The following is a 27082-nucleotide window of genomic DNA, read 5'->3' on the forward strand; positions in this document are numbered from 1 at the left end:
AAAATGACAGTTTGAATTTCGTCAACTAGGAACTTTCATCGACGTGTACTCACCATGGTCAAGTTATTTGCTTAGTTGGCTTCGTGGGGCAGCTGTTGTTGTTGTTGTTGTCGAGTTTTAGGCACATCAGCGAATTAGACCATACTTTGCCGTATATATTATGTCTGTAAATTGATGTGTTTTGTGTTCGATTTGCCTGTTTGCTAGACAGAATACCGGAGTTTTCGGGAGAAATAACTATGCAACCCTCGCCTGAGACAGACTAACTCAACTACGTTGTAAAAAATCCCATTAAAAATTCATTACTCGTCTCATTGACGAGATTCGAACCTGGGCCTTTTCCACCTAGTGTAGGGTATACTTATTGTGTACGGAGGTTGGTGCTTATAGGCATTGTGTTACCTGCGTGGGTTTCAGGGGAGGGGGCTGGATTTCATGATTTTTTCTCTGGAACACTACTTTTTTAATACAGTAAAACAGACATGCTGTTTTACTATATCAAAAAACCCCCACAAACTGTCCATAGAATACACGCTTTGAAGACCCAGTTTACTGACGCATCATAACCTTAGAATAAAAAATATATATTAAATTATGAGGCAATACTACAATGCGTAGTAAACATATACACTAAGTAAAGTATGCCATTTCTGAAATACAAAAATTTCCACGTGCGTATCCAGCAGAAAACATTGTAGACCGCAACAGACCTTATATTTTCTCGAACAGCTAAGGAATACTTATTGTTATGCTGTTAATGAATATTCAAGAGATTTGGTGTACTAGAGAGCACACTCGTTGTAGGGGAGTATTTCTTACTTCACGTAGGTTCGGCAATATTGCTAACTGGTTGTATCGAGATTGTAATCCTACAATATGCTCAAGGAGATTCAAGTCGGCTACCTCGGCAACTACTGGCTGGAGGCAGCACAGTGTATTCCATGCCACTTGCTTGAAGAATGTGACCCAATCCTCGCAGATGATCTAATCACAAGATGGATAAATACAATTACCCTCTATGTGGCGGCTAAAACCGTACGCATTTCTCCAAGGACCAGAGATTTAGTGTGCAGTTTTCACAATAAGCAGCAACTTCACAACTACTCAGTGGAAAATCTCTGGCACAACCCAAGTTCGGATCGTGTATTCCAGATCAATTGCTATTTTCAACTGACTCAAGGCATCAGCCATAAAGAGTTACACCGATGCTAACTTGTCTAAAGGAAAATCACCATACTTTTTCAGACGCAGAGTCATTAATTCAAATCTTGATCCAGTTAATTTGATGGACCACACTGCAAGATTCAAAGCCAATTCCGCTTCTACAGAACTAGCTCTCCAACTCGCTGAGCTGAAGATTAAGCGTTAGCAGTGGACAAAGTATGTACAAACACATTATGTGTACACCATGCCAGACGAGCCCATAATTAACGAACTCAATTGTAATGATGTAATGAACGCTTCATTATTTCTTCGTAACCGAAATCGGTTCTATGGAGTGAGGAATCTCACTAAACACCTATTCCGATTAGATTGGGAAGTGTGGGCGTGGATGATGCCTGTAGAACATCTACTGCCGGGTGCATCGTGCTAAAGGTGCAGTTCAAAGGAGGTAAACCTTTGGTGTAGGGCTAGGACAATTGGTAGTTGTGAGAAGAACCATACATGCCGATCATTGCATTAATATTTTGGACAATTCCTTACTCCCTACGACCTGATAGCTATTCAGTACAGATCCGTGTTTGTTTGAAGAGGAGAATGTCGCATGCCATGCCACTAGTGCTGTTCGAGAATTTTCGTAGACATGAAAGCACAAAAGTTGGAATTGCCGGCGGTAGATTAAATGGTCGCTGTTCTGTAGCAGGAATGGAGGACTACACCGCTACTATTTATCGTTAGCCGGTGGAAATTCAACCGAAGAGGATAGATATTTGTGTCTGGAACTTTTTCGAGTACGATGTATCGTGAAGAAGTTTCGAAGTTGTATGATCGCGAGTATAGAAATACGTTGATCGAGGGGGCGTACTACATACTCCTCTCCTTGTGTAAGCTAAATTGTTTACAGCCCAAGGTCAGAGGAGACAGAATACAATTAGAAACTATTTGATGACCACCGTAAACTTGAATTAGGTAAGGATTACGGAGGATCTGAATATTGACATGTTTAAGTATTCGAGTTCAATGTTTTTGAAAAGATGAGTACTTTTCAGTTTGTTTCATTTTCCGTTGTTTTTCTGCCATATATTTTGTTATATCAATAGTTATGTTCTATCACTCATTATAAGTAGCAGACTGGCGTAGTTTCAAAGGAGAACACTACGCTGGTGTGCTACTTAAAGTGAAGAACAATCTTCAGATCTGTGGCCCAATAGATGGACACATATCTGAATTGATGAAACCTAACTGAAGAGGGAGGCAAGATTTCTCTGCTTTCATGTAGAATAATATTGATTCTGGTAATTAAAATTTTTCTTCCAGATGATATCAGTTGTACAGCAGCAGCAGCAGCTGTGTGCCCCAGGAATTTTTATGTAGAAGACCGATAAATTTAAAATAAAAAATAATACATGCATCCCGTTTATTGGCTATGATCAAGCATAATGTTATGTTACCACTTTTGTGAAGTCCTTATAAGCGGAATATATAGAAAATATGACGTTCATGGTAATCAGCTACGATGTAACTATCAAATTTTGGCCGATTGTGTTATTTCTTTTTTGCCTTACCGTGGTGTACGCATGTGCAATGGAAGTGATTATGTAACATCCGATATGTACTTGAACTCCAACATGTTAAGTGTGCATTTACTGCTTTTTCTCCGTACAGTTGTTGATGTCGGTCACTCCATGAAAGAAAGTACTGTATCTGTACTTCTTCTACCAACCCGACCTTTTTAGAGTAGAACATTAACCCTTTCTAAATCTTGATTTAATATTTTCTTTATTTATTTTTAATGGTTTCCAGATTTCCAGAAAGAGTTCCATTTTTATTGGTGCCTTTTCCGGAGAAATAGTGGACAGTCAAATTATAGTATGTTATATTGCTTGATCTTATTTATCATTATTTTTTTTTCTGTCCACGTACACCTCTTCAAGTATTTATCTCCACTCTACATCAATAAACAATGCCGAACAGCTGCATTTTGCTTCTTCTTATCAATTAAGCTGTGTCTCGAAGTGATCACAATAAGGAGCGTCCACTGTATTGCAATTTGCTGATATCTAGGAAAACCAGATACCACTGATTTTGAGGGAATGTGAGATCATTCATTCCGTACACCCTACTACAGAATGTGAAGTTTACAAAAACAAAATATTGTATATAAACATGGGAGGGATAGTCAGAAGGAGAAGTCAGGTGACTAGCAAGCACATCAGATAAAAGGCGGACTTTTCTTTCCATTGCAAACCGAAAGAATTCTATATAAAGACATTTTTCACTCGGGGTTATACTTAGGCGAAGTGCATTGTTTTTTACTGTGAAGTACATAATTGGTTGAAGAATGGAAAAGATGGCCTATTTTTTTAAGAGATGAACTTCGTTGCGCTGCATCTTTTGGTTATAAAAATTTCCTAATTTTAATATTTTCCTTTGAGACACGGACAATTCTGGCGTTTCTGCATCTTTGATACCCGCACGTGAACTCATTTCTTTTATGCATGGCTATTGTTTTTCCGATTCTCGTTTTTCTTATACAAGTTTCTCCTCAATACCAAATTACTTGCTTAGTTCAAAATAATGCACATATTTGTCTGTTTACTTATTGAGTCAAAATTCCTGAAGGTACCATTGACGCAAATACGTGTCTCAACAGCATGCACGTTTCCCATTAGCTGTTCCGCAAACGCTTAGTTAAATCGCACTAGAGCACGAACAACCACGAACGTGCTCTCAGTGAGGGTGACAAAAGGTGATGTGATTCTTAGCCTGCCACAAACCCTGCACAATACTACTACTCTGAAAAGGAATTCATCCAGAATCGTAATCGAGGCCTCTATACAACCTTACATGAATCGGTACTTAATGGCATTGAGTATTTGCATTCAACGAGCAGAAAATATTTGATCACGTCGGCCTTTAAAGATTGGATTGATATACCCAGCGATCATTCTTCGAGTACTTAAAGTGGAGAGCATGGAAGGCACACTGTACAGTATCCTTCATTAATATGGTATAATTTTTGTATGAAAAATTTCAGAATTAGCTGCATCATACAAAAACTTTAAGGTGGTGCTCTTTTTTTACCTTCATTATTCGTAGGTCAGTCGAGTTTCACAGGTTATTCGATCCTTACCCGTCACCTCTATGATTAGTGCTAAACACCAATCAACTAAGGCTATGACTTGAGGCGATAACAGATTGTGCATGTAAACTGCGCGTATTCTGTGGTCGATTTCCCTGTTTGATGGACATAAAACCCGAGTTTCTGGGAGTCACCATGCAACTTTCATCTGAGAGACTAATTCAGCCACTTTGGAAAACGGCCATAAAAATTCCTCTCGTGTACAGGATTCGAACTTGGACATTTTCCACCCGGTGTGTGAAGGACGGTGATTATATCCACTGTGTTACCAGCAAGAGCTTGAATCCCACTCCCCCTTAAAAGGGAATACATATTACACAGTTAACGCGATGTACATTATTTGGATATACTACTAGTGCTAATAATAATAATAGATGTTATAAGTACGATCCCCAGACCATGCTAGAGATCCCTACTCACAAACTATACTGGGATCACGCCATAATAATCGGCATGACGATCCCGGAATAGACCACACATAACACTGATGGACGAGAATGAAATGGCTAACCTACTTGATCGACATAGCAGTGTCCAACAAGAGCAACCTCTCGAAAATCTACGAGGAGGGATCAGGAAGTAAAAGGATCTAAGACAGGAAGCCAAAGAAATGCGACATTTGGAACAAGTAATGATTATTCCGCATATCACCGTATCAAACCACCTGTGTGGTGCCAAAGAGCCTCCATTGCATGACAACCCAGTTGTGAATATTTCACGATACGAGGGATGCCAAGTGGGGTACAGTATTATTAAGCTGTTATACCACCACCCAGACTGCCGTTTCAGGCTAATAAATAGCCTGAAACGGCAGTCTGGGTGGTGGTGTGCCCACTGAGAATAATCTACAATATTCTTCTCTACTTATTCGAGGTATAATGAGATTGGCAACTCGTTATAAAGGAATTCACAACATGAGATGTTGTGTAATGATGCCACTACACAACGTCGGTTAGTTTACGTTTACGATGCTAATTCATTAACTTACTAATATATGACAATGAACCTGACAGTTACTTTTCGAAATTGACATTTTCTGAATGCTTGGCGCATTAGAAACAAAATGAAAAGTTTATCATCTTTGTCTTGATTTTATCCAGAATTACTACTATTTAACTGGTCACCAGGGTTAAATGCGTGTTCAAAAGTCGCTTGAACTGATTTGCACGAATCTTGATACGTTGTTGCTATTGTTGTTGTTGTTATTGGGTTTTCAGGGGCATTAGTAATTAAGGTCATATTGCTCCGTATGTACTGTCTGTTAATTGCATGTGTTCTGTGGTCGATTTTCTATTTGCTGGAAGAAAACCCCGAGCTTCTGGAAGAAAAAAAAACATGCTACCCTCGTCTGAAACCGAATATCTCAGTCACGTTGTGAAAATGGCCCATAAAAATTCTTCTCGTCATTGCAGGACTCGAACCCATGTCTTTTCCATCCGGTGTAGGGTGGACGGCGATCTTGATGTGAGGAGAAAGCTTTTGCTCCTCGAATTTTAAAGTCTTCCCAGCTGATTTCCCATACAACGGGATCTTCAAGTTACTTTTTTCATAAATTTGTAGATTACTCTTCTTCTTACAAAGGGAGAAAAACTCATAAAAAGCGTTGTAGACGAAGACTGCCTTCGATCTTAATAACGGTTGCCTGTTAAAGAGCTTTTGGCTCCTCATATCTTTTCCTTTTCCCGAGAAGACCCAAAACAAGCAGAAGCAACGATTTAAGATGACGTTATTCTTAACCATGTTCTCCTGATTGGATATTCCCCATGAAAGAATATCAAAAGTGAGATTGAGTGGGCCAGTGCTAAAAAGTCCTGTCTAAAGAGAATAAAATTCAACCAGATGGCAGAAACCGGCTCAGAATACCTGCTGATGATGCTGTCCTGCTTCTAATAATAATTTGTTTGATAGTTTTTTATCAAGCCAAATTCCCAAGAATTTGACATTCTTTACGATTTCTAAGTCACTGCTCATTAACTTATTTTGAAGGCATGGTATAAAGATTCCTTCATTGTCATGCAAACCATGTATTTTGATTTGCTGGAGTTCAGAATAAGCTGATTTTTATTAAGCCACTCCTCCAGCATAATAAGTATCACAATTTTTTTGATTTGAGAGGCCGGAATCTTTATCTGTTATTAGGAGTTAGATATCATCTGTCTGCGTATGTAATTAGGTGAGTTGATAGAAGAATATGCAGAAGCTCATTGATGAAGAATTTGACACAGAAGAGAGCCCTTATCCTCGTCTGTAAAACTTACCAACGTTAGAGGAATGGTTGATTTCTTAAGAATTGGTCGATGTTTTCACTTGAGAATACGTCGAAAGAAGGTGATGATTTTATGGAGTCAGAGGCCTTTGACAGATCGAGTAGAATTTATTGTAAGAACAATAAAAGCCCATGTGTGAGGTAACCTCGCAAGTGCAGTTGTCAGAGAAAGTTATACAGACAGTCTTACTGGTTATTTGGGAAGACTGAGAGGGGAAAGTCTTCCACAGAAAGGCAAAAAGAGGCCAGGAGTGACTATTCGACCGACTGTCGTAGTCCTTTTACTGACATCTAATACAGAAAGGGTTATAGTTGCTGTTCTTAGCACTGTGTTTGACTGCTTTAGCTTGAATGTAAAATTCTGTCTTAATGTATTATACAATTTCCGCTTCTTTTAGTTGGGGTTAAACTGTGGAGACAAAAATGATTTTGTGAAAAAGTGTAATGTAACTGCATTATCCAAAGCGTTGCTTATGTGGATATTCCTCCTACAACTGCTGGAGGCTAATGTGTTTTCCTGGGTTGCTCCATGGCAAATTAACACCATGACTACCGATGTGTTTTGTTGAAGTAATATAAGAACTGATACTTTTATGAACAAAAACTGTCCATTTCTTTCCAAGTAAACTGAACACTTGAAGGAGAAGCAGACAGGAAGATTTCAACAGCGAAACAATGATCATTAGAAGAGACTTTGTTGAAGAACGAAAGCACTGGATCCTGCTTCAGTAATGTACATAATTAACCGCGGCGAGGATCATGCGAATTATGATGGTTTTTAAAATGGGCTAACCACAATTTCTACTTTCCAACTGCTTATACTTATACCACCTGGTTCTCATATATCGCAGACCAATACTCATATATCGCAGACCAAAAGATGTTATTTATGGCACAGACATTTTTCTCGATTGATCTCAGGGCCAAACATATTCAGATTCAAAATTTGACGACACTGAAGCTTGATGCTCACATCTGTATCGCGTATTTGTCTGCAAAAGTGGGTGCGTGCGTGCGTGCCTTTTCGAGTTGATCTGCATGATGTGTGCTGCTAAAATCTGGAAACACTCAGAGAAAAACCCAACTCCCTACTCGCGAGAGCGACTAAATATACCCTCGATTAAAGAGGACTCATTGATGGCATATTAAAGGTACTTACTACACTCAGCACATGGCTACTATCTACTGTTTAGGGTATTATTTATTATGTTCATAGTCTATTTGTTATTTTTATATACCTATTATGTAAACTCCTGGAGCATCCAACACAGCAGGTTGTTGTGTATAAGATTCCCTAGTACCTATGTTTATATACATTAGGTTGGATATTTTTGGAATAGTAGGCCATTTTTTTTGTAAGTAGTTCAACATTTTATTTTCCGATTATTTAAGTCTCATCTAGCAATGTATCAAGCGTGGAACGGTTCTAGCGGCCTCCGACTGCCGTTATGCTTTTAGTTGAGTATATCATGACAAGACAGCGAGCACTTTCCGGTACGATGTGGGAAATCTCAAACATCTACAATGCGTAGGGTACAGTTATCCATTCGAAAGGTACAGTTATGGGAAAGGTGTAGATTGATCGAAAGGGAAGGGAAAAAGATTCCTACAGTATTTAGAGAATCTAAAGCATCGCCTTTGTACTACAGGCAACTTCTGAAGCGTAAGGAATCGATCGGTCAGATGAAGTCACGTGAGAATCAAGCAGAGGAACAGTGCGTCCTTTTATTCGGATTCCTGTGGATTTTCCTTGGGGAAAAGCGTGAATTATGCATATTCACCAAACCTTTTCCCTCATCGGACTCTGAAAATACAATCAGCTTTCAATCGGAATAATAAAGTGCAAATGGCCATACTGCATATTTGTCACTTTGCATCCTCTGTGATTTATACCGTTAATACTTTAGGAAGTGAAGTAAAATATGTTGAAGTCTGTGTTAAACGAGATCTGTAGCGAGAAGTAACACGGAAACTAAAAATGTCACTAGCACTGGACGTCTTTTCGAGTTCTTCAACATGATAGATCAAAATGGTTTCATCAACTTTTCTCAATTCCCACGGAAAATTCCAACCAAAATTAACCTATTAATTGGAATTTTTTATTATCTTTCTTAACGCTTTAGCGATTAAAAACCACATCCTCATAGAATTAAAAGTTGTCGAAACCAGCTTTTAATCAGTAATTCTCATCCTCTTGAGTCAGTAGGCATCTTTGCTCGACCTAACACCATTTTGGAAATAGGTCGGCTTCGATAATGGAATTAGAGTAGAATGATGATACCAGTGGCGAAAGATTTACACTGCGTTTTATTAGGAAACGATTTATCCAGCTTTCTGATGACATACTGTGCTATTTTGCCATGACGCAGTGGCTTCTTTCTCTTTAGCTGCATTCCGAATTGTCTTCGTGATATGATGCTAGCACAAACAGATTGTTCCGTGTATCCTCCAGAGTTGATCAACTTTAATTTCCATTTGTGTTGCTCTCTAGCAGCTAAGCATCAGCCTCATCTTGACAGTTAAGCTAGTTCCAAAATACGTTAATGTTACTCATATAAGATGCTTTTAGGAGTAAATGAATGCAAAAGTTTGCTTTCTGTATTTTATGACAAACTTCAATTTCAGCTTTTGATGAATATCGGCTTTCAATGACGTCATATTTTCTTTAAATATACCATCACTATATCTGTTTAATGTTTGATTGTCGATTTATTATTTATAAGCAGCATAGCCGAGCCCAAATATGCGTAAATAATCATTAAGCACAATAAGTTCTTCAGAGTCAACTTTGTAACAGGCAGCCACACTTTGTCATTCGTGTATTCTTGGTTCCATCTGGACCAAGCATGCACTTTAAATGTGCCAGTAGAATATTCGGTGCAACGTAAGGTTTAGACGATTATAAAATATATCATTTTAAATATTTTTGTTATTGCTGTTTTGGAGGACAGGTTGAAGTAATGACAGCAAACTTACGACGAAATTGCACATTTTTCAGCAACTGAAACAAACTGAAAAATGACTAGAATTTCTCCTTGAATGGTTATTCACAAGAGTCGTATTAAAGATGAGTTTTTGATGAGAGACGTATCTCACCTCCATCTCCATTCAGACATGAAATTAATGATGGCCGTGTCTGAAGAAATCGTTCATAGGCCGGTTTGATGCTCTTGTTATCTGACGATAATTAACATTTTTCTCATCTTGATTACACGTATCCAGCTCTTATGAAATGTAAAATTCTTTAGCATTACATTAATTAATTGGAATTTGATTTCTTTAAGCTTCATTGACTCTTTACTTGCTTTCCATTTTTTCCATGATCGTTAAAGCAGAGTCGCTCATGAAAGGACAAAAATATGAAGACATTCGTTGCGTTTCATATTTAAAATGGCATCTGAATACAAATACATGAAATTAATGTATTAATGACTTGCTTGATTAAACATCATATTTCTGATTTTTCTTTTATTCAGCTCAATTTATACTTTTGTTTTTTGTAAAAAGCTTTTTAAATAATTTCATCATGCAATTAAAGCTAAACTTGTTCTGAACGTGTATTATTAAGCTTCTTGAGGAATAAACATTTCTGACGGCGATGCAAATTACTAAGTAATCCAGTGTTTATTAGATCGATTATTCATTCAGTACAATAGACGTTAAGCTGATCATGAAACGAGTACAGTTATCTGAGATAACCCAGTGTGAACTTGTACCATACTTCTATCCCATAATTTTATCACATATCATCTTGTACGTCCGTATTTCAAAGAAAATATTTATTTTCACAAGGCAGTGCCAGAAAACAATCTTCCATTTACTTGTGTAACTATGTCAATTATGTTCCTTCCATTTTTAGTTATATACTGATAAATTAAAGTGTGACTTATAATAGAGGAATCTAAATTTTAGCCCTATGTGGTAAAAGCCTGTACAGTTATTAACTATACCCATAAAGAGCTTTGGATATGAATTCAAATCGCAATTGTGAGTAGTTGTTACACGAACTATGGAATTTGAGTTGACCTTAAGATTAGGTTCGGCTGTCATTTATTATTTAATTTAATATCGTACAGTTCTAATTCACTTACCTTAATGTTTAAATAAAGGAGACCTAAATGTATAATAAGATGCACTTTTCCCCAACTCTTTTCCAAACAATTATCTACTAATGTGATCTTCGGACCAAACTCGCTTGTTCTCATTCTATAACAAAACCATTAGCAATATAATTATTTATTTCTTAGTCAGTATATCAATCAATCAGTCTATTACTGTTGGTTATTCTACCCAACTGGAAACTTTGATAAGTTATTTTTCCATTAAGGAAATCCTAATTCGTCACTAGAGGTTTTGTGCTGGAATAATCATTTTAGACGATTGTAGGAGATTTCAAGAGCTATTTATGAAAAGACTGTTTGGAGCCCTGCAGTAAATAGGGCCCAGTCAGTCTATTCAAAAGCAAGAATGCTGGTACCACAATTCTCCCTAAATGATTAATGTCTACGTACTTTAAGAGGTTCATTCTATATACAGAAATCTTTCGCTTGGTCCATCAGTCCAATATTATCTTCAAACATAAAACTTCGCCGACGAGTAAAGATAATTAGGAAACACATCGCTGACACTCCCCACACTTAAGTATATTTTGCTGTTGGGATATAAAGATTATGTGATCAGGGACCCTAGTTCAGATTAATGTTAAAGATATAAATCTCGTATGGACTCCATTCATTATGCAATAACAGTGTTTGTCATACGGTGTTTTGGAGAAATAAACCATTAATCAGACGAAAGTGTGCAGAGAAATCCCGTATAGATTACCCAACCTACAAGTATTTCATTCGTTTAATGGCAGGAGGTTCCAGGCTTAACTTATTCAGAGATCTCAAGAGACCAGAAATTACTTTGGAGGTAAAGCAAGTTTTCCACGATGATTTCCATGATATTCTTTTGCGATTACTATAACTGGGAAGTTGTTTCTGAAAAGTTGTTTCTAATTTTCCTCAATTTCAAGCATTTTAAAATAAGGCAAAAGTCACTTATTTTCCGTCTTCAACAAACTAAGGGGCGAAATACAAAGTCACGCGTATATCTGCCCCTAATCAGATCGTAGTTTTTGGACTAGCGCCAAGGCCACTCAGATCATAAGATGTAAAGCGTAGCGTGTCTATAAACTGCGCGTGTTCTAAGAGTATGTCTCATTATGGGCATAGAAATAATTATTTTAGGTTAATGTTACAGATGTTTCAGATAACGTCTCTAAAATTGGGAAGATAAGAAACAAAGGTTTCTTTTTTCTACTCAGAAGTTGAGTACACATTGTAACAGTTAAATTATTTTCTTCTTTCAGCTCAGTTTTGTTTAACGGAGCTTATCGATTAATAGCAATTTTATCATTTAGATGATGTATTATATTTTAAGCATACTTTATAAAGCGATATGTATAACCATAGATTCATGGCTATTCTGCCAATGATAAAATAAATTAAATAAGTTTTAATCACCTTTACTGATATTCAGTGTGCTTCCGATATGAAAATTAAGTGTGCCTAAACCAGTTGATATATGGAGTGCAACTCAATATTTTTAAAAGAAATAATTCCCTCCACTACAACAACCTTTGAAATAATTTTGATATATCCGAGTTGATACCACTCGGTGATACAAAGAGTTGTGCAGCGAAGCAAGCAACCAAGACTGTTTTGAAAAGGCGTGAAGTGAAGGTATCTTTTACGGAAGCTCAGCAGTGTACAGCAGTGAAACAACATGTCAGGTACTGGTACAACAGATATGCATATGAACAATTTCTTTTTTCAAAAACAATATATCGGTAAGATTGATTTCGTTTAATTTTAATATCTTGGGCACCTGTTTACAAGACTATGCCTTCGCAAGCGTGTGTCAGCCTACCTTATTTATTGCATTCCACCCAAGCAATTATTGCAAGCAATCGAAATTGTCAAACACCGCAATCCCCCATTATTAATTGTTAATGATACACGGAGACTTCTTTATAAACGCCTTTATTTCATTTATAATTTTCATTTGGCCATAATTCGCCAATGGATAATGATAATAATAATAATAACGACAGTGTTGATGATAATACGTCAGCATTTTCAACGTATACAGATTTTTTGGAATTTTTGAATGCACAAATTAACTGATTTAGTTTTTTTCTCCTATTTAAATAAACAGCAAAATAGCCCTTTTTAAGGCACGCTTTTATATATGCTTAAGCGCCTGTTATCTCCACGTCGTCGTTGTTGTTGTTGTTGTTGTTGTTGTTGTTGTAGGGAGCATCACTGACTAAGGCGATATTGGTATATTCTCTGTAAACTGCGTGTATTCCGAGGTCGATTTTCTGTTTGCTGGACGAAAAACCCGAATTTCCAGGAGAAAAAACAATGATACCCTCTTCACGACACCGATTAACTCAGCCACTTTGCGAAAAATACCCAGACAAATTCCTCGTGTCTTTGAAGAGATTAGAACTGAGGTCTTTTCAATCCACGGTAGAAAGGACGGTGATTACACAAACTGTGCTACACACGAGGGCGCAGAACAGATGGTGTTGAAGGTAAACATATGTGCAATAACTATTAGATTTCAAAGTGCACTACTGTAAATAAATGGTCGAATTGGAATAGTTTTCTCTTCTTTTTCTACTTCAAACAAAAATGTTGTCAATACTGGGGCATCCAGAGTACGTCAAAACAGTTGGAAGTACCGCGTAATGCATAATGAACCGAGTAACTGAGAAAATAGCACCATCTTTGAGATCATGAAGAGTTCCTTGTGGCCCACTTCAACCATTAGGCATCAGTATTCGAGCCGAAGATGGCCTTTTAGATGCTAGGGCAATGCAGATGACGAAATCACCAATGCGTACATGATGACCCGGAAGACAGATTTTAAACATCTTAAAAGACGATCAGCCTTGGATGGCAAAAACCAGTGAGCTCCTGCCGAATAGCCCACTTGTTAGAGAAGTATTTATTTCTGGAATATTTGAAGTTGGTTGGTTGGTTGGTTTTTTTTAGGAGCATTAGCAACTAAGGCCATATTGCTCCTGTATATGCGGTGGTCATTCTCTGACCTTTCCGCATCCTCCGTGTTTGGTGGTGACGGGCTCGAACCCCAGTCTAAATCAAGAAGCGTATGCTAACACTGCTGCTCCTTCCCACCTGGCTACGGAGGCGCCCAAATATTTGAAGTGAGGGAGGAGAGTGAGGTTGTGGTGTCACATGTTCGACAGAGATCCTTGCAGTAAGAACCTTTCTCAATTTCGGACTGACTGAAGAGAAGACAGATCTGTTATTCTTTATTTTATTCTTCATAAATGCGTCTTGCTCTAATTTGTCTTCGTCTGTCTGCATGTAATAAATAATTCGACTCCTGCTGAATGGATTTTCATAAAATTTTATTCTTCGCTCTTTTGGAAAGATTTTTTCAAGCTAAGCCATACCAAATTTATTTAAATTTGGACCAATAATTTAGCAGTTGTTATTTCTTTTTTCATACATATATAAAGAAAAAAAAAACTGAATCACTTGCGAATTTTGCAAAAATAATGTGTTTTGCCTGCATTGTGGTTTGCAGAAATGTTCGAAATGCATCTGTTAGATGGGATATATATCTCTGTGAATGAAATCCAATAAAAAGACTCCACCTGATATACCTAATTGCCATAATTATCTTCCCAAAGGGTAACGTGCGTAATTAATGAAAATTTAAGAAATCATGCAAATGGCAGTCATGACAACCAAACATACATTTCATTGCATTTACGCGTGCAAACTGAAACAAGTTAACGTAATAGTATTATGTACTGTAAATCAGCAAAATAAGTTATCAATATTTTGTTGTTCCTCCTAGAGCTGCAATTACAGCCTTGCAACGATCTGGCATAGAGTTAATCAACTTCTGGATATACGGATGCCCAATTTCGTGGTACCACACCCTTACAATGCTCTATTGCAGATAAATCTTACCTGTTGGCTTTTTCCTGAGCAATTTTAGACGACATTATGTACCAGCAATTTTCAATAGGGTTCAAATCTAGACTGTTGCCGGGCCAGTCCAACACAATAATGCCAGCATTTCTGATCCATGACTGCGCCTTAAGGAAGAGAAAAAAAAGGGAAAAGATGGATGTAAGTATGTTTTAAGCCTTGTGAGACAAGAAGACAAACTCATCATTAAATCTAAATAGCATGAAACTTACCAATTTTGCTGTGTGTGTGTGTGTGGCAAGGTGCTGAGTCCTGTTGAAAAATGTAGTTTTGGACGTTTGTGTGGTGATCCCTAATAACGGATTTCAGGCACACCTCCAAGATAGCAGTGTAGATTTCTTCATTCACCGTCTCGTTAATAAACTTAATTCGCCCCGCCCACTCTTTTGCTTGTTTTGCAGCGGCGGGGAACTTTACAGTCGGTGTTATGCAGTCAGGATAGTATGCCTCCGATTTTCATCTTCTGACATATCACTTCCCATCCGAGCCATGCAGGTTGAATTTCGATTCGTCAGAAAAGATGACGGTGTTCCATTGCTCTTTAATATTATGATCATTTTGTTTACTCATACCGACTGCAATCCTGCTAGACAAAATACGCAGGACAAGACAGTCCTCAATTTAAATGCATGCAGAAATGACTTTTTAATTTGTTTGTTTGTTTGTTTGGTAGTTATTGGCGCATCGGCTTCTGTGGCCATAGTGCACCTCCCAAGGTTTTTTGCAGTACTTTGATCCAAGCCCGAGGCGGGATTCGAACCCGCGACCTTTGGGTTGCCACGCAGGCGCTTTACCCACCCGGCTAGCCCGGTCGGCGACTTTTTAATAAAAAAAAAAAGCAAAAGCAAAATGCTGTGTTGTAGAAAGCCACTCAATGTTTAGATTTGTAGAGACTGACCAGAAAAGAAGAACATATGTAAAAGCACTTCTAGACAGAGTCAAGCGGGACAGTGAAGTTGGCACGGAAATTTTAGCATTTCTTTCTGTGAAAAATCTGCAAACATCCTTTGAAATTTGAAATGCTCATGTGATTGAAGAAACTTGCGTTTCGAAGAACTACTGAACAGAAAACAAACACTATAATACAAAAAAGCTGCGACATAAAAGTTCCTTTTCAGTTAACATGGCCAGGTGTCCATTTAGTCATTTATCCAGGAAATATCACGTGGGTGTCAGAAAAATGAAAAACTCACCTCTGTCAGCGTATTGTTTACTCAATGTAGATTATTGTGCAAAACGCTGACTGGAATTATATCCTTAACTTTATTAGGTGTCAATGTCAACTTTGAATTAACCAAGTTTTGAATCAAAAGAAAATAAATGAAGAAACACATTTATGGCATTCGGATCTTAGAAGTCAGAGAATAAATATCAGAAGTTGAACATGAGAACAGAAGACCCAAAGGGAATCAAATCTGAAAACTGTACTTTATCTAGGAGCGCTGCTTTGCATTCACTGCAAATGAGCAAGATGTTTATTTTGTCTGAATAGCATCTGTCAACTCATGACTACTCTCATTTGAATGACAGCATCCTCCACATCATGCAGAATTGTTTGATGTCAAATAAATGAGTGATTCTTATGAATAGGCAAAGTACCTATATCGGATACAAATTAACTATATTTGGTTGTATTGAAGGAAAGATACCATGTCCGTAGAATAGCTCTCGTAGATCAAAGGGAAAAAAGGGAATATAACTTCGGCGTACAGTAATGAATGAATGCGCAGAACTGAATAAACTCACTTGACGTATTTCTCCATCTACAGAGGATACAAATCGTAATGTCATGGACAGTGAGTAAACCTAATGGTAGGTCCTTGAGCTGCAATAGAGACTACTATAGGTCAAAAACGGCTTCAGGAACTGCTTGGACATTACTGCAACTCTATGTTCTGAATAAGACATTCCTGATAAGAAACTTCCTTCGGTTTTTACTGGTCTTTTACTGTATGACTTAGTAAATACACGAAGTAGTTGCCAGAGGTTGGATGGGAACGCCTAATATAATACATAAAACATAGCGTACATTAATCAGGATATCCTCGACTACTGTTCTTAATAATTTGTTGCATATATGCAACCTTAATTCCAAACGTGCTGTGTTATATTTACCAGTTGTAAATATAACACAGCATGTAGCTGTTTGCCTGATAACCTCTTAACATTAAGAGGAGTGCTGTTTTCAATGTGTACGTGGTTATTTAGAAATTCATATATTATGTTATTTTGTCGTCGATGTTTCTGAGAGATAGACAGTTCTCGACAATTATAAAATTTAGAAAAACTGTAATACGTCTAGCTAGTTTTCAACTGAAAAGTTTTTCGCTTACAGACAGGCTGATTGCGTATATATTTTATGTACTTTTGTATTGCCGAACGAGAATAAACGCAATTTGGAAATAAATGCGCGTGTGGTTGCTAAATTATTTTTCCAGAGTGTTTCTTTTCTTTGATAAAGAGGATCTTTTCTAAACGAGAATATGTAGTCTGGTCATTTCGTATCGCCTGTATTTTTGAGTTACATTCGCCTCTGTTTTCTTCATCATTAACTATTGAGTAATCTGATTTTGAAAGCAAAATTGCCTTTTTTAAGATCACTGATCATTTGTACTTGGATGGGCCAAATTCCGCAGTGCGTTCCCTTTCACCTGCTGTTATATAGTTTATCAAAGTCCGAACAAAGTTGTGTTAGTAATTTTGTAATTTCGATTTATAATCTGAGGTAACAAACATCTATTCTAGTAGGTTTCGAATAATATTTTATGTACTATTCAGCCGAATTAGGTAACTCTAATACGAGGGAGAACATCGCCCTCTTTCCTTCACTTAGATAAAACTTCCTGTTAGCAATATAGCCTAGACCACAAAGCTAATTATGACGTCACAAAACCATGGTTTCAGCCAACACAGTTCTTGTTCGCAGTGGTTACATACAAAGGTGAGCCTGAAATGAAAGTGGGCACAATGACGTCATGTCTTCCAGCAAAGACCGCGCACTGTTCCACACCTACAGCTCAGATTGAAGTGTTCTTTACTTTTGGTACAGTGCATTCGTGTTTTCCATAATTGTGTGTAAATATTCGTTGATATCAGTCAGAAATCACATCAAACTGGATTTCCTTCTGCGTTTCACGTATATGTCGGTTAGATACTTAAGCAGTTCCCCATGATGTTATATATTAATAAAGAAAGCTATATTTAAAACTCAGCTGGTTCATTTATTGGCAGAGACTCGTAAGAAAGATCTCACTGACACAATCTTGTAAATTATTTGCAGTTTAATCTGTTTAATGCATGCAAGAGCGTAAAGAGGTAAGGTACTCTTTGCACTGCGTGTTTGGCGGCTCCAGGTGCCAAGGATTGCTTTTTCCCATTAGCATAAATGAATTAGATTAGAAAATATGTTTACAGTAGAAGAGCTGCTTCTGATGAGCTCTCTCTCAAGGGAATGCTACTATCTGGAAATACTATGTCATAAAAGCACTGAAGAGAACTACTGACAATACTCGTCGAGTAAAACAACTGTTTGCTTTTAACCTGCTCTTCTTTGATTTTGTGTAGGAGAATGATTCTCTGTTTTGTTCTCTTGCGCATCGATTATTATTATTCTTTTTCGAAAAAGGATTCCGGTAAAAAGGTTTTCATACATGAAACTTTCTGTTCAGGATTTTTAAAGGGGCGCTGAGTAAATGCAGCGCGAAATTATTACAAAAGCCGCAATCAACTGTAGGAGATTATTGACATAGACCAAAAATTATATACCAAACTGGTCATACTGTTTTCCGTTTCTTCATTATGCTCTTTTTTCCGTGCTAGGATGCCTGCCGATATACGAGTACCTTAACTCGTACTCTACTTTATTTCTTTCCTTTAGATTATTTCAAACAAACAGAGCACTATATTGTCACGAAAGAGTAAAGTGCTCTATCTGATTGAAATTTCGGCGGATCCCCGTGATTTCTTTTTGGGATTTGCCTGTAACATGCAGAACGGCGAAAATATATACTTGTGCAAATATAGTGTATGAGTTGCATTATATTTGTACAAGCTGAGTTGAGGATGCATCAAAAATTCCCAATGACAAGATAATAGCATTCTGTCTTTTTTGGTAACATTTCATATCTAATATTATCATAAAACCCAGAAAATTTTATACAACTTCCGGTGACCCCTATCGAAGAGAGAGAGAGAAATATTATCAAATATTAATTAAGAAGGACAGAAGGAAATAAGCTGATTCAATTTTTATGAATTTTAAAGAATTCATATGTGGGTTGTTAGATATTTCACTAAATCTGGATGACTCCAATCCACACACGTGCACGATTTCAACATTTTTTATTTTTAAACAACAGCATTTGGAGGACAGTTTCGATTCCCCTAAAACTCGTCGGCTTTGATTCACTCAGTTGAATAAACTGAGCAAGAGAACCCTTGACTGCTAATATCAAAAAGGATCGACCCTCCCATAATTCCCAAAATCGACAAGAAAACAGCCTCCTTCTGATGCATATTAATATTTACTTCATTTGATAACATTTCACTGGAGAAAACTATCTCCAGCTGGGATTGGCTAACTTGATGCCGATTGAAGAGACCTTGGGACGAGACCATTACAAATTCCTCCAGACAGTGACAGTATTTTGACCGATTATCTGAGACAGAAGCATCTTTTTGTTTGTTTTTCGATAATAGAGATTTCTCTTCATCTGTTACTTTTATTATCGCATTTTGAATTCGTCTGGAGTTCTAAATCCTTCACCACTGTCTGACAACGTGCTCTTATTCGTAAAGATATGATCTGTTTATCCTCTAGACGAGACGCATTCCTCTCCAGAGCAAGTGACGGGCTTTAATGGAGAAAATTTTACGGACTAATTCATATCTAATATTTTCAAGGAAAATGTAACCGCATATATTGTCCTCAAAAGGTCATTCCTTCCTACTATTTGAATACATACCCTGCACAGGTTTTTTTTTTTTTTTTTGTTGTTGTTATTCACTGTCTGAACGAGGGCTATCAGTTTAGCTTATAGACGAGATAAAACGCGAAAGGCTTTTATCCTGCCTTCTACAAATATTTATCTATTATCGCACCTTGAAGCTTTCTAACTTTAAGCCTTTCAAGAGCTGACAAATATAACTTTGGAAGAGGACGTTAAACCGAGAGCGTAGAATATTTTAGGGGATTAAAGTCAAAAGAAGTAACGATAAGCTGCCATCAAAGAATTGATTTTTTATTTATAAAAAAGAGACTCTATTAATCACTATCCTTCAAAAGGTAGTGAGTGAGATTTAAAAAATTATTTAATGAGATCTTTAGTAAGAATTTTTTCGATCAGTTTCTTCCTAACAAATCTACACGATTTCTAAGCAATCCACATACGGTTTTGCTTAACGGTTGATCTAAGACTCTTTACTTTTGTTTTCGTGTTATGAATATAAGACTTAAAAGCAGGAGTGATAATATCGTTACTACAAAATGATCAAACTCTGTAACGTATTCATGGGCGTGCGTCGCTGGTTGCTGTAGCTCAGAAGGTGATCTATCTATCGCCTTCTCAGCTTTGATTTAAGAAAGTGTTTTGTATCGCATTGTGTTCAGTTAAGAATGTCTAACGTGTATTATCATCTCGCCGGATACCCCTATTATGTGAATTTCTGCGTATTCAAGTATCTTTTCACATTTAAATAGACATATTTTTCTTGTTTAAGCTATTACACATCTAAGAATCGCGGCTGAAGAAAACTGTTTAATGGTGAAAGAAAATTAAACAGGTGGTTGAAGACGAACATTGGTAGTAATGTTGTACTCGAAATTTGACTAAAAAATTAAATTCCCTTTGTAAGGTAATCTAATCCTTCAAGAAGAGAAACATCTGCATGTTGAGAATTATGAACTTTCTAAAGAGTTTAATTCACCCTCAAATAAAGGCGCATGCATATCAATAGGTAAAATTATCTTAATTCATCTGCCTATTATCTGTTTGTCTAATGCATGGTTAGTACTTTGCATCATTTTGTAGTGGTTTCTAAACTTCCAAGAGCTGATAAATATAACTTTGGTAGAGGACGTTAAAACAGCGTTAGAGCAAACAAAATTTCCATAAAAAGTACCGTTACTGTGAAAATCCTTGACAATGACTTGCCAACTCCTGCACTCCCAATAATTTTATGCTTCTCAACATAAAAGTACATTAAATGGCCACTTTAAGAGGTATCTAGCCTTTTCCTGAAATGGCGCTCTCCTTCCAGAAGCATCATGTGTTCGTACGATGAGGTATAAAGCAAGTGTGCAGATACCTTTGGATTCTGTAAGCTGAAATTCAGTGCGAGAATGGGCAAGACGAAAGATCTAGGCGACTTTCAACATGGCATGGTTAACTATAGTCATTCTGGGGTTTTCACATAAGCCTGTGTTTCGGGTGATTGAGAATGGTCCAATAACCTAATAACATCCAGCCAGCGGAGGCGGACAATGTAATGTGTCAGAAAGGCAAATATTACTTGTAGGCATATAAAGTGCAGCGGTAATACCGAAAGAGCCATCCAGAACGCACAGTTCGGGGTACCTTGTCACGGATAGGATATCGCAGCAGACGACCTCACCGGGTTCCACTCCTGCCAATAAAAAAAATAAATAATCGATCGCAGTATGGTTTCAGTGGGATTAGGAACACCAACACTGGACTGTAGACGTAGCATTGGAAAAAAGTTGCCTGGTCTGACGAATCCCGATTCGGGCTAATGGGAAGACCACAATATGGCGAAAATAGCATGAAACCCTGGACTCCATCCTGGTAGGTATCAAAAATGCAGGCTAGTTGTGGCGATGTAACAGTTTGCAGACCATTTGTGAGCATTGGGCACGTTAATATCAGAGGAGTATATCTTGATACCACAAGCTGGAAATTTTTTCCGACTAGGCGCATTGCTTCACAACGTTTGGGAATGGATTCTTCCAACAGGACAAGGAGTAATAATTGATAAGGACAGGTTCCAGGAATATGAAAGTAAATTCAGCCTACTGGGGTGACCTCTCCACCCAGCAAATCACAATTCAGTTGAATACTTCTAGGAAAGCTTTCGGAGTAGAGATTCGCAACTAGCCAATTTGCAATAAGAGTAGGAAGCAATTAAGTCAACGTGGATCAGAATCCTTGTGGCACGTTTTCCACATCTTGTTGAATTAGTGTTCCGTCCGGGTAGTGGTGGCACTCAACTGAGTTTCAAAGACGAGTCTGTTTTCATGAGTGCGTGAATGCTTACCCAAAATGTAAGATTTGACAACCCAGTTGCACAATATGAGAGATACCAAAAGCTGGGTGATTTCAAATCCGTAAAAATTTAAGGCTATTTAAATCTCAAGCTACTGATAGCTAATGTAAGTTTAGTGTTTGCATTATACGTTTGCATAATACCATTATTATAATGTAAGATATGGTATCTATATGACGCTTTTTTGCAAACATTTTTAACTTTAATAATTTAGTTAATATTTTTTAATAATCGCTAAAAATTACGTAAAATACTAACTGTACTTTATTTCTGTGGCTGGAGGCTTCAATAATCATATATTTTTACAGACTGTTCTAATGTAATACTTGTATACATTATTCTTCATATATTAGGCACTAAATTGACAAGTTAGGATATGTATGCATTGCGTTACACTTCAGTGGTGTTTGATTACAGCAAAAAAAAAAAAAAAAAAAATTCGCTTGCTGTTAAAAATCAGTTCTTGTATATTTTACGTTGCTAAATTCAAGTATGGCAACCACGTTGCTGTAACACCCACCAATTTTAAGGGAGAGGGGATTAAAAATCAAAAAGTTCCTAGTAAAAAAAAAGATTTCATATATTTTAAAAAAGTATTACATAAAATGTTTAATATTAATCTTATTATATATACAAAAATGTTTATCTGATAATAAACACTTATTTTGTGGTTTTTTCGCCTTTTATAATCGTCCATTGGTGTCTTCCATACGAGATTCCAACAGCAGTCTGCCAACATATTTGGACTCCATTTTCCTTGGTATCTTTCTTACATTTGAGAAATACCTTGGTGAAACTTTTCACTGTGCTTATCGAAGACCGTTCCCAAATTTTCAGGAAAAAAAGTCTAAATGGGATGTAGGAAATTAAGCTTTAACGGCAAGTCTTGGTTTTCGGTCATAAACCTACGATATTTGAAAACTAAGGGTGATGAGAACGTTTTAAGCACATATCTGAGTTTTTGAACATATTTCCTACGAGGATGTGTGGAAATTATTTCAGGGAGCGAATTGGTCCCGACCAGTGTTATCAAAAACATACGTAACTTAGGGGTTAAATAAGTATATTCTTTTTTTCCAGAAGTGTTTAAAAATTTCCCCACATGGTGTTCAGGCAATAAGTGGCTGTAAAACAGGATTTGTATGCATAATGGAGATCGAAGTATATTCGAAATATCCTGAAATTCTAAAATGATCGAAACAACTTTAAAAATTATAGTAATGTTTCCTTAGCAAAATTTTTGGGAGTATAGAATCAGAATTAATCCTGAAACGTTCCAGGCAACAAGAGAGTACGCTGAAAAGGTGGTGTCAATGAGACTAGTAATGTCCGAAATATTTACGTATATTTAGTTACTGGGGCCTGTAGAAATGAAATTGGGCTTAAGCGCTTCCCAGGGACCAACGAAGCTGAAAAATGTGTCAGATCCAGCCGCCCATTGTAATCATGGGTTCCAAATGCAATGAATTGTAATAATGGCATTTTATCATTCGTCCCGAAGAATTACAACGTGGAGCCCAGCCGCTTCAACAGCAGCGGAGGTTGGGTTAGTGTCAATAGAAAAATAGGCCTGAGTTCGACTACGGTTGCTGGCCGAAGATGAAAATTACTTTCTTTGGGACAGTTAAGAGGGGTGGAAGGGGCTTTTATGGCATTTTCTCACACGTTTAGGTTTTGTTTACCCTTCTTCTTTTCGGAAGCGCAGTTTTCATCCCGAAAACAGACATACGAAACACAGAATAGATGCGATTTGCTGAGAAAGAACAGATAATAAATATTCTGTACCAGGTACATAATATGTCCTGCCGGTAGCATATTTAACGTGTTTTACATTTAAGAGCCATCGCCATGCGTTAAAAACGTTTTAATTTTCAGATATTAATAAAATTCATGGATAATAATATAACAGTGTTTTTATTTTGTTAATAATAATTACTTATCGGTTAATGAAAGTATTGGTCTGTGATGACTAAAGTAGGATATATATTTTTACATTGAAGAGATTTTAGTTCACGAATAAATACACCATCTATAGGTTTTTTTTTTTTTTTTTTTTTTTTATGAAAACCCCAAACACGAGAGGTATTAAGAACCTATAGTACTTATTACCGTGCTGAGGTTGGAGGTAGAGAAGACAAAAGAAGATATTTGTTGACATTGGACTTGAACTTCTGTAGACTGTAATTTTCAGGAAATACGTATGAAGGAAGGTTGTTCCAGAAAATGGCAGTTGAATGAATAAACGGAGAAGACGAAAAGTTGGTTCTGTGAGTTGAAGTTCGACAGTAAATGGATGTTGACTGGTGGTAGCACGTGTTCGGACTCTTTTGAAAAAGACATCGGGAATTATAGAAGCCAATTCAGAAGAACAGTGCCCATGGAAGTATCTGTAGAAGAGGCATGCAGCACAAACAGTACGTCTATGAGACAGCGAGTGGAGAGACTTTGTTAAAGATGAATCATTAATTAACCTAACTGCCCTCTTCTGAATGGAATGAAGAAGCCTGAGAGAGGTTTTGGGAGCATCACCCCAGATGTGGGAACAATATTCCATGGTAGGGCGGATTTACGATTTGTACAGAGTGAACAGCTTTTTGGAAGAAAAGTAAAGCCGAGAGCGAAAGAGAAAACAAAGTTTTTTAGATGCAGGGGAAGCAATGTTTGTAATGTGCTTGTACCAATAGAGATTAGAAGTCAGGGTAATCCCCAAAAGAGATATATACTTTTGCCTAGAAATTGGAGTGTCACTAAAGATAAGCATAGTAGCAGAAGAATACTTTTTGCTAGATATAAGACAGGACTGAGTTTTAGAAGGATTGAAATCAACTAAGTTGTCTTTGCCCCACTGGAGAATTACCTGGAGATCGGCATTTAATGAACTGGTAGCGGATATTCGAGACGATGAAGCTGATTGAGCAGGGCAAGGTTTCTCAAAATGGAAAGTGGAATGCAATGCGCTATTATCGGCAAAACTATGGATAGGATTTCCAGTCAATGGAAGAATGTCATTAATATACAAGAGGAAAAGAGTAGGGGGAAGAACTGAACCTTGAGGGACACCAGCATTAGTGGAGAAGTTAGAAGACAGAGAGCCATCTGCCATCACCCTCAGTGAGCGATCAGAGAGAAAATTGGATAACCAATTACAAAAAACAGTGGCAAACAATAAGATGGAAGCCTGTTTAGAAGACCTTTATGCCAAACACGATCGAAAGCCCTTGAGATGTCAAGAGCAATTGCTTGTGTTTCACCGAAATTTTCCATTGAATTTGTCCATAAATGGGTAACATAAGCCAGAATATCACCAGTGGATCGATACTGAAGGAATCCATACTGGGGATCATTGATCAGACGGAAGGTTTCTAGGTAGTTTAAGAGTTGGTGGTTAACTGATTTCTCCATTACTTTAGAAAGAGTAGAAGTAATTGCAATGGGACGATAATTAGATGGGAGGGACTTGTCACGCTTTTTATGAACTGGCTGGAAATGAGCAAATTTCCAAGCAGAAGGAAAAACACCTTTGGAATAAGAAATGAATAAAGGCAGCAAAGAACAGGAGTAAGTTCAAGAGCACAGGTTTTGGGAACAAGCGGAAAAATACTATCGGGACCTGGAACTTTCTTAGCATCGAAATTCGTCAAAATCCTTCTGACATCCTTTTGCCAGAAGACCACAGGAAGCATTGAATGGAGCGTGTTGGGAATTGTGGGAAGTGTTTTACCAAGATTATTAATACATGAGTTGGAAGAAAAATGAGACGCGCCAGCAGGTCGGCTTTATCGTTGGCTTAAGTGACAATAGAACCATCTGGTTTAGACAGAGGTGGGAGCACAGATGGGCAAAAGTTGCTGCCAATAGCTTTGGCACGAGACCAGAATGCTCGGCTACCATTAGGGCAAGAAGCAAGTTTTCTACTCTTAGCCTGTTTAAAATATAGTTTGGACTGATTAATAACTGCTTTACAATTGTTTCGAGCTTTGGTGTAGGCAAAAAATGAAACTGAAGAATTAGAAACAAGCCAATTACGATATGCAACGTTCTTCTCTTGAATCGCCTTAGCACATTTATCAGAAAACCCAGGTTTAGATAAAGGACCAAATTTTAACGTGGAATGTGGATTAAAGGATTCCATTCCTACAAGAATAATTTCACTGAAACGATCTGAGCGAACATTGGCATCAGAAGTTTTGAAACAGTAATCCGACCAAAGAAAATAAATCTCGCAGGTCATCCCATTTTGCATTCTTGTAATGCCAAACAACACGAGGTTAGGAATAGCCATGAAGAGACAATCACCAAGCTGTGATCTGGGGTGCCCATAGGACCACTCACTTCGACAGTGTACTTAGAAGGGTTGTTTGTGAGAAAAAGATCAAGTGTGTTGGCTGTGTGGTTATGATTGTCCGGCATTCTGGTAGGTAAATGAACAATCTGTGCGATGTCATTAGTAATTGCAAAAGTCTCAGCATCTTGGACAGCTGGGTCTGTGTGACTAGAGAACGGAAGCCAGCTGGAGTTGTGATCATTAAAATCACCAAGGAAAATCACCTCACTCTTGGCAAAGTTGGACTGCAGAAAGTCAAGTTGCAAAGAGAGGAAGTCACAAGTGATTAGTGGAGTTGGGAGAACGGTGGAGACAACAGATGAATTTGACAGAATGAAGTAGAGAGATTTTAAGCCAGAGAAGCTCGAAAAGAGGAGATTCCAAATTTCCAATTCTCTGATTGGGAATATCGGAACAGACATATGCACAAGTACCACCTTTGAGGCGAAATGAATCATACGGCGAATAATTTGGACAACGGAGATGAGCGTTGGTTCAATCAACCGATAACTGAGATTGTGTCAGAAAAGGTACATGGGGCTTGGCAGACTGTAATTGGAAATGGACATCGTTGAGATTAGAACTGAGACCACGTACATTTGTGAAATGAACTAGTAAGTGTCGTTGCAGTTGTTCCATTACGTGTAGTATTTATTTATATAATATCAGTGTATATACATTATAGACAACTCTTAAGAAACTAGGATGGCAGTTGTTGTAGTTGGCATTATTTGCTCTGTTTCTCATATTGTGTTCTTTCTTCACAACGCGTTGCCATGATATTGCACTACCTCGAATAAGTAACGCTTCACTAATAGAGAAGACCATTGTTACTTATTCTCAGTGAGTACCACCACCCAAACGGCACCTTTTCAAAGCTATTGGCCTAT

This window comes from Mastigoproctus giganteus, chromosome 2 (assembly GCF_048544385.1).
Source record: "Mastigoproctus giganteus isolate SK-2022 chromosome 2, ASM4854438v1, whole genome shotgun sequence".
Taxonomy (NCBI): Eukaryota; Metazoa; Arthropoda; class Arachnida; order Uropygi; family Thelyphonidae; genus Mastigoproctus; species Mastigoproctus giganteus.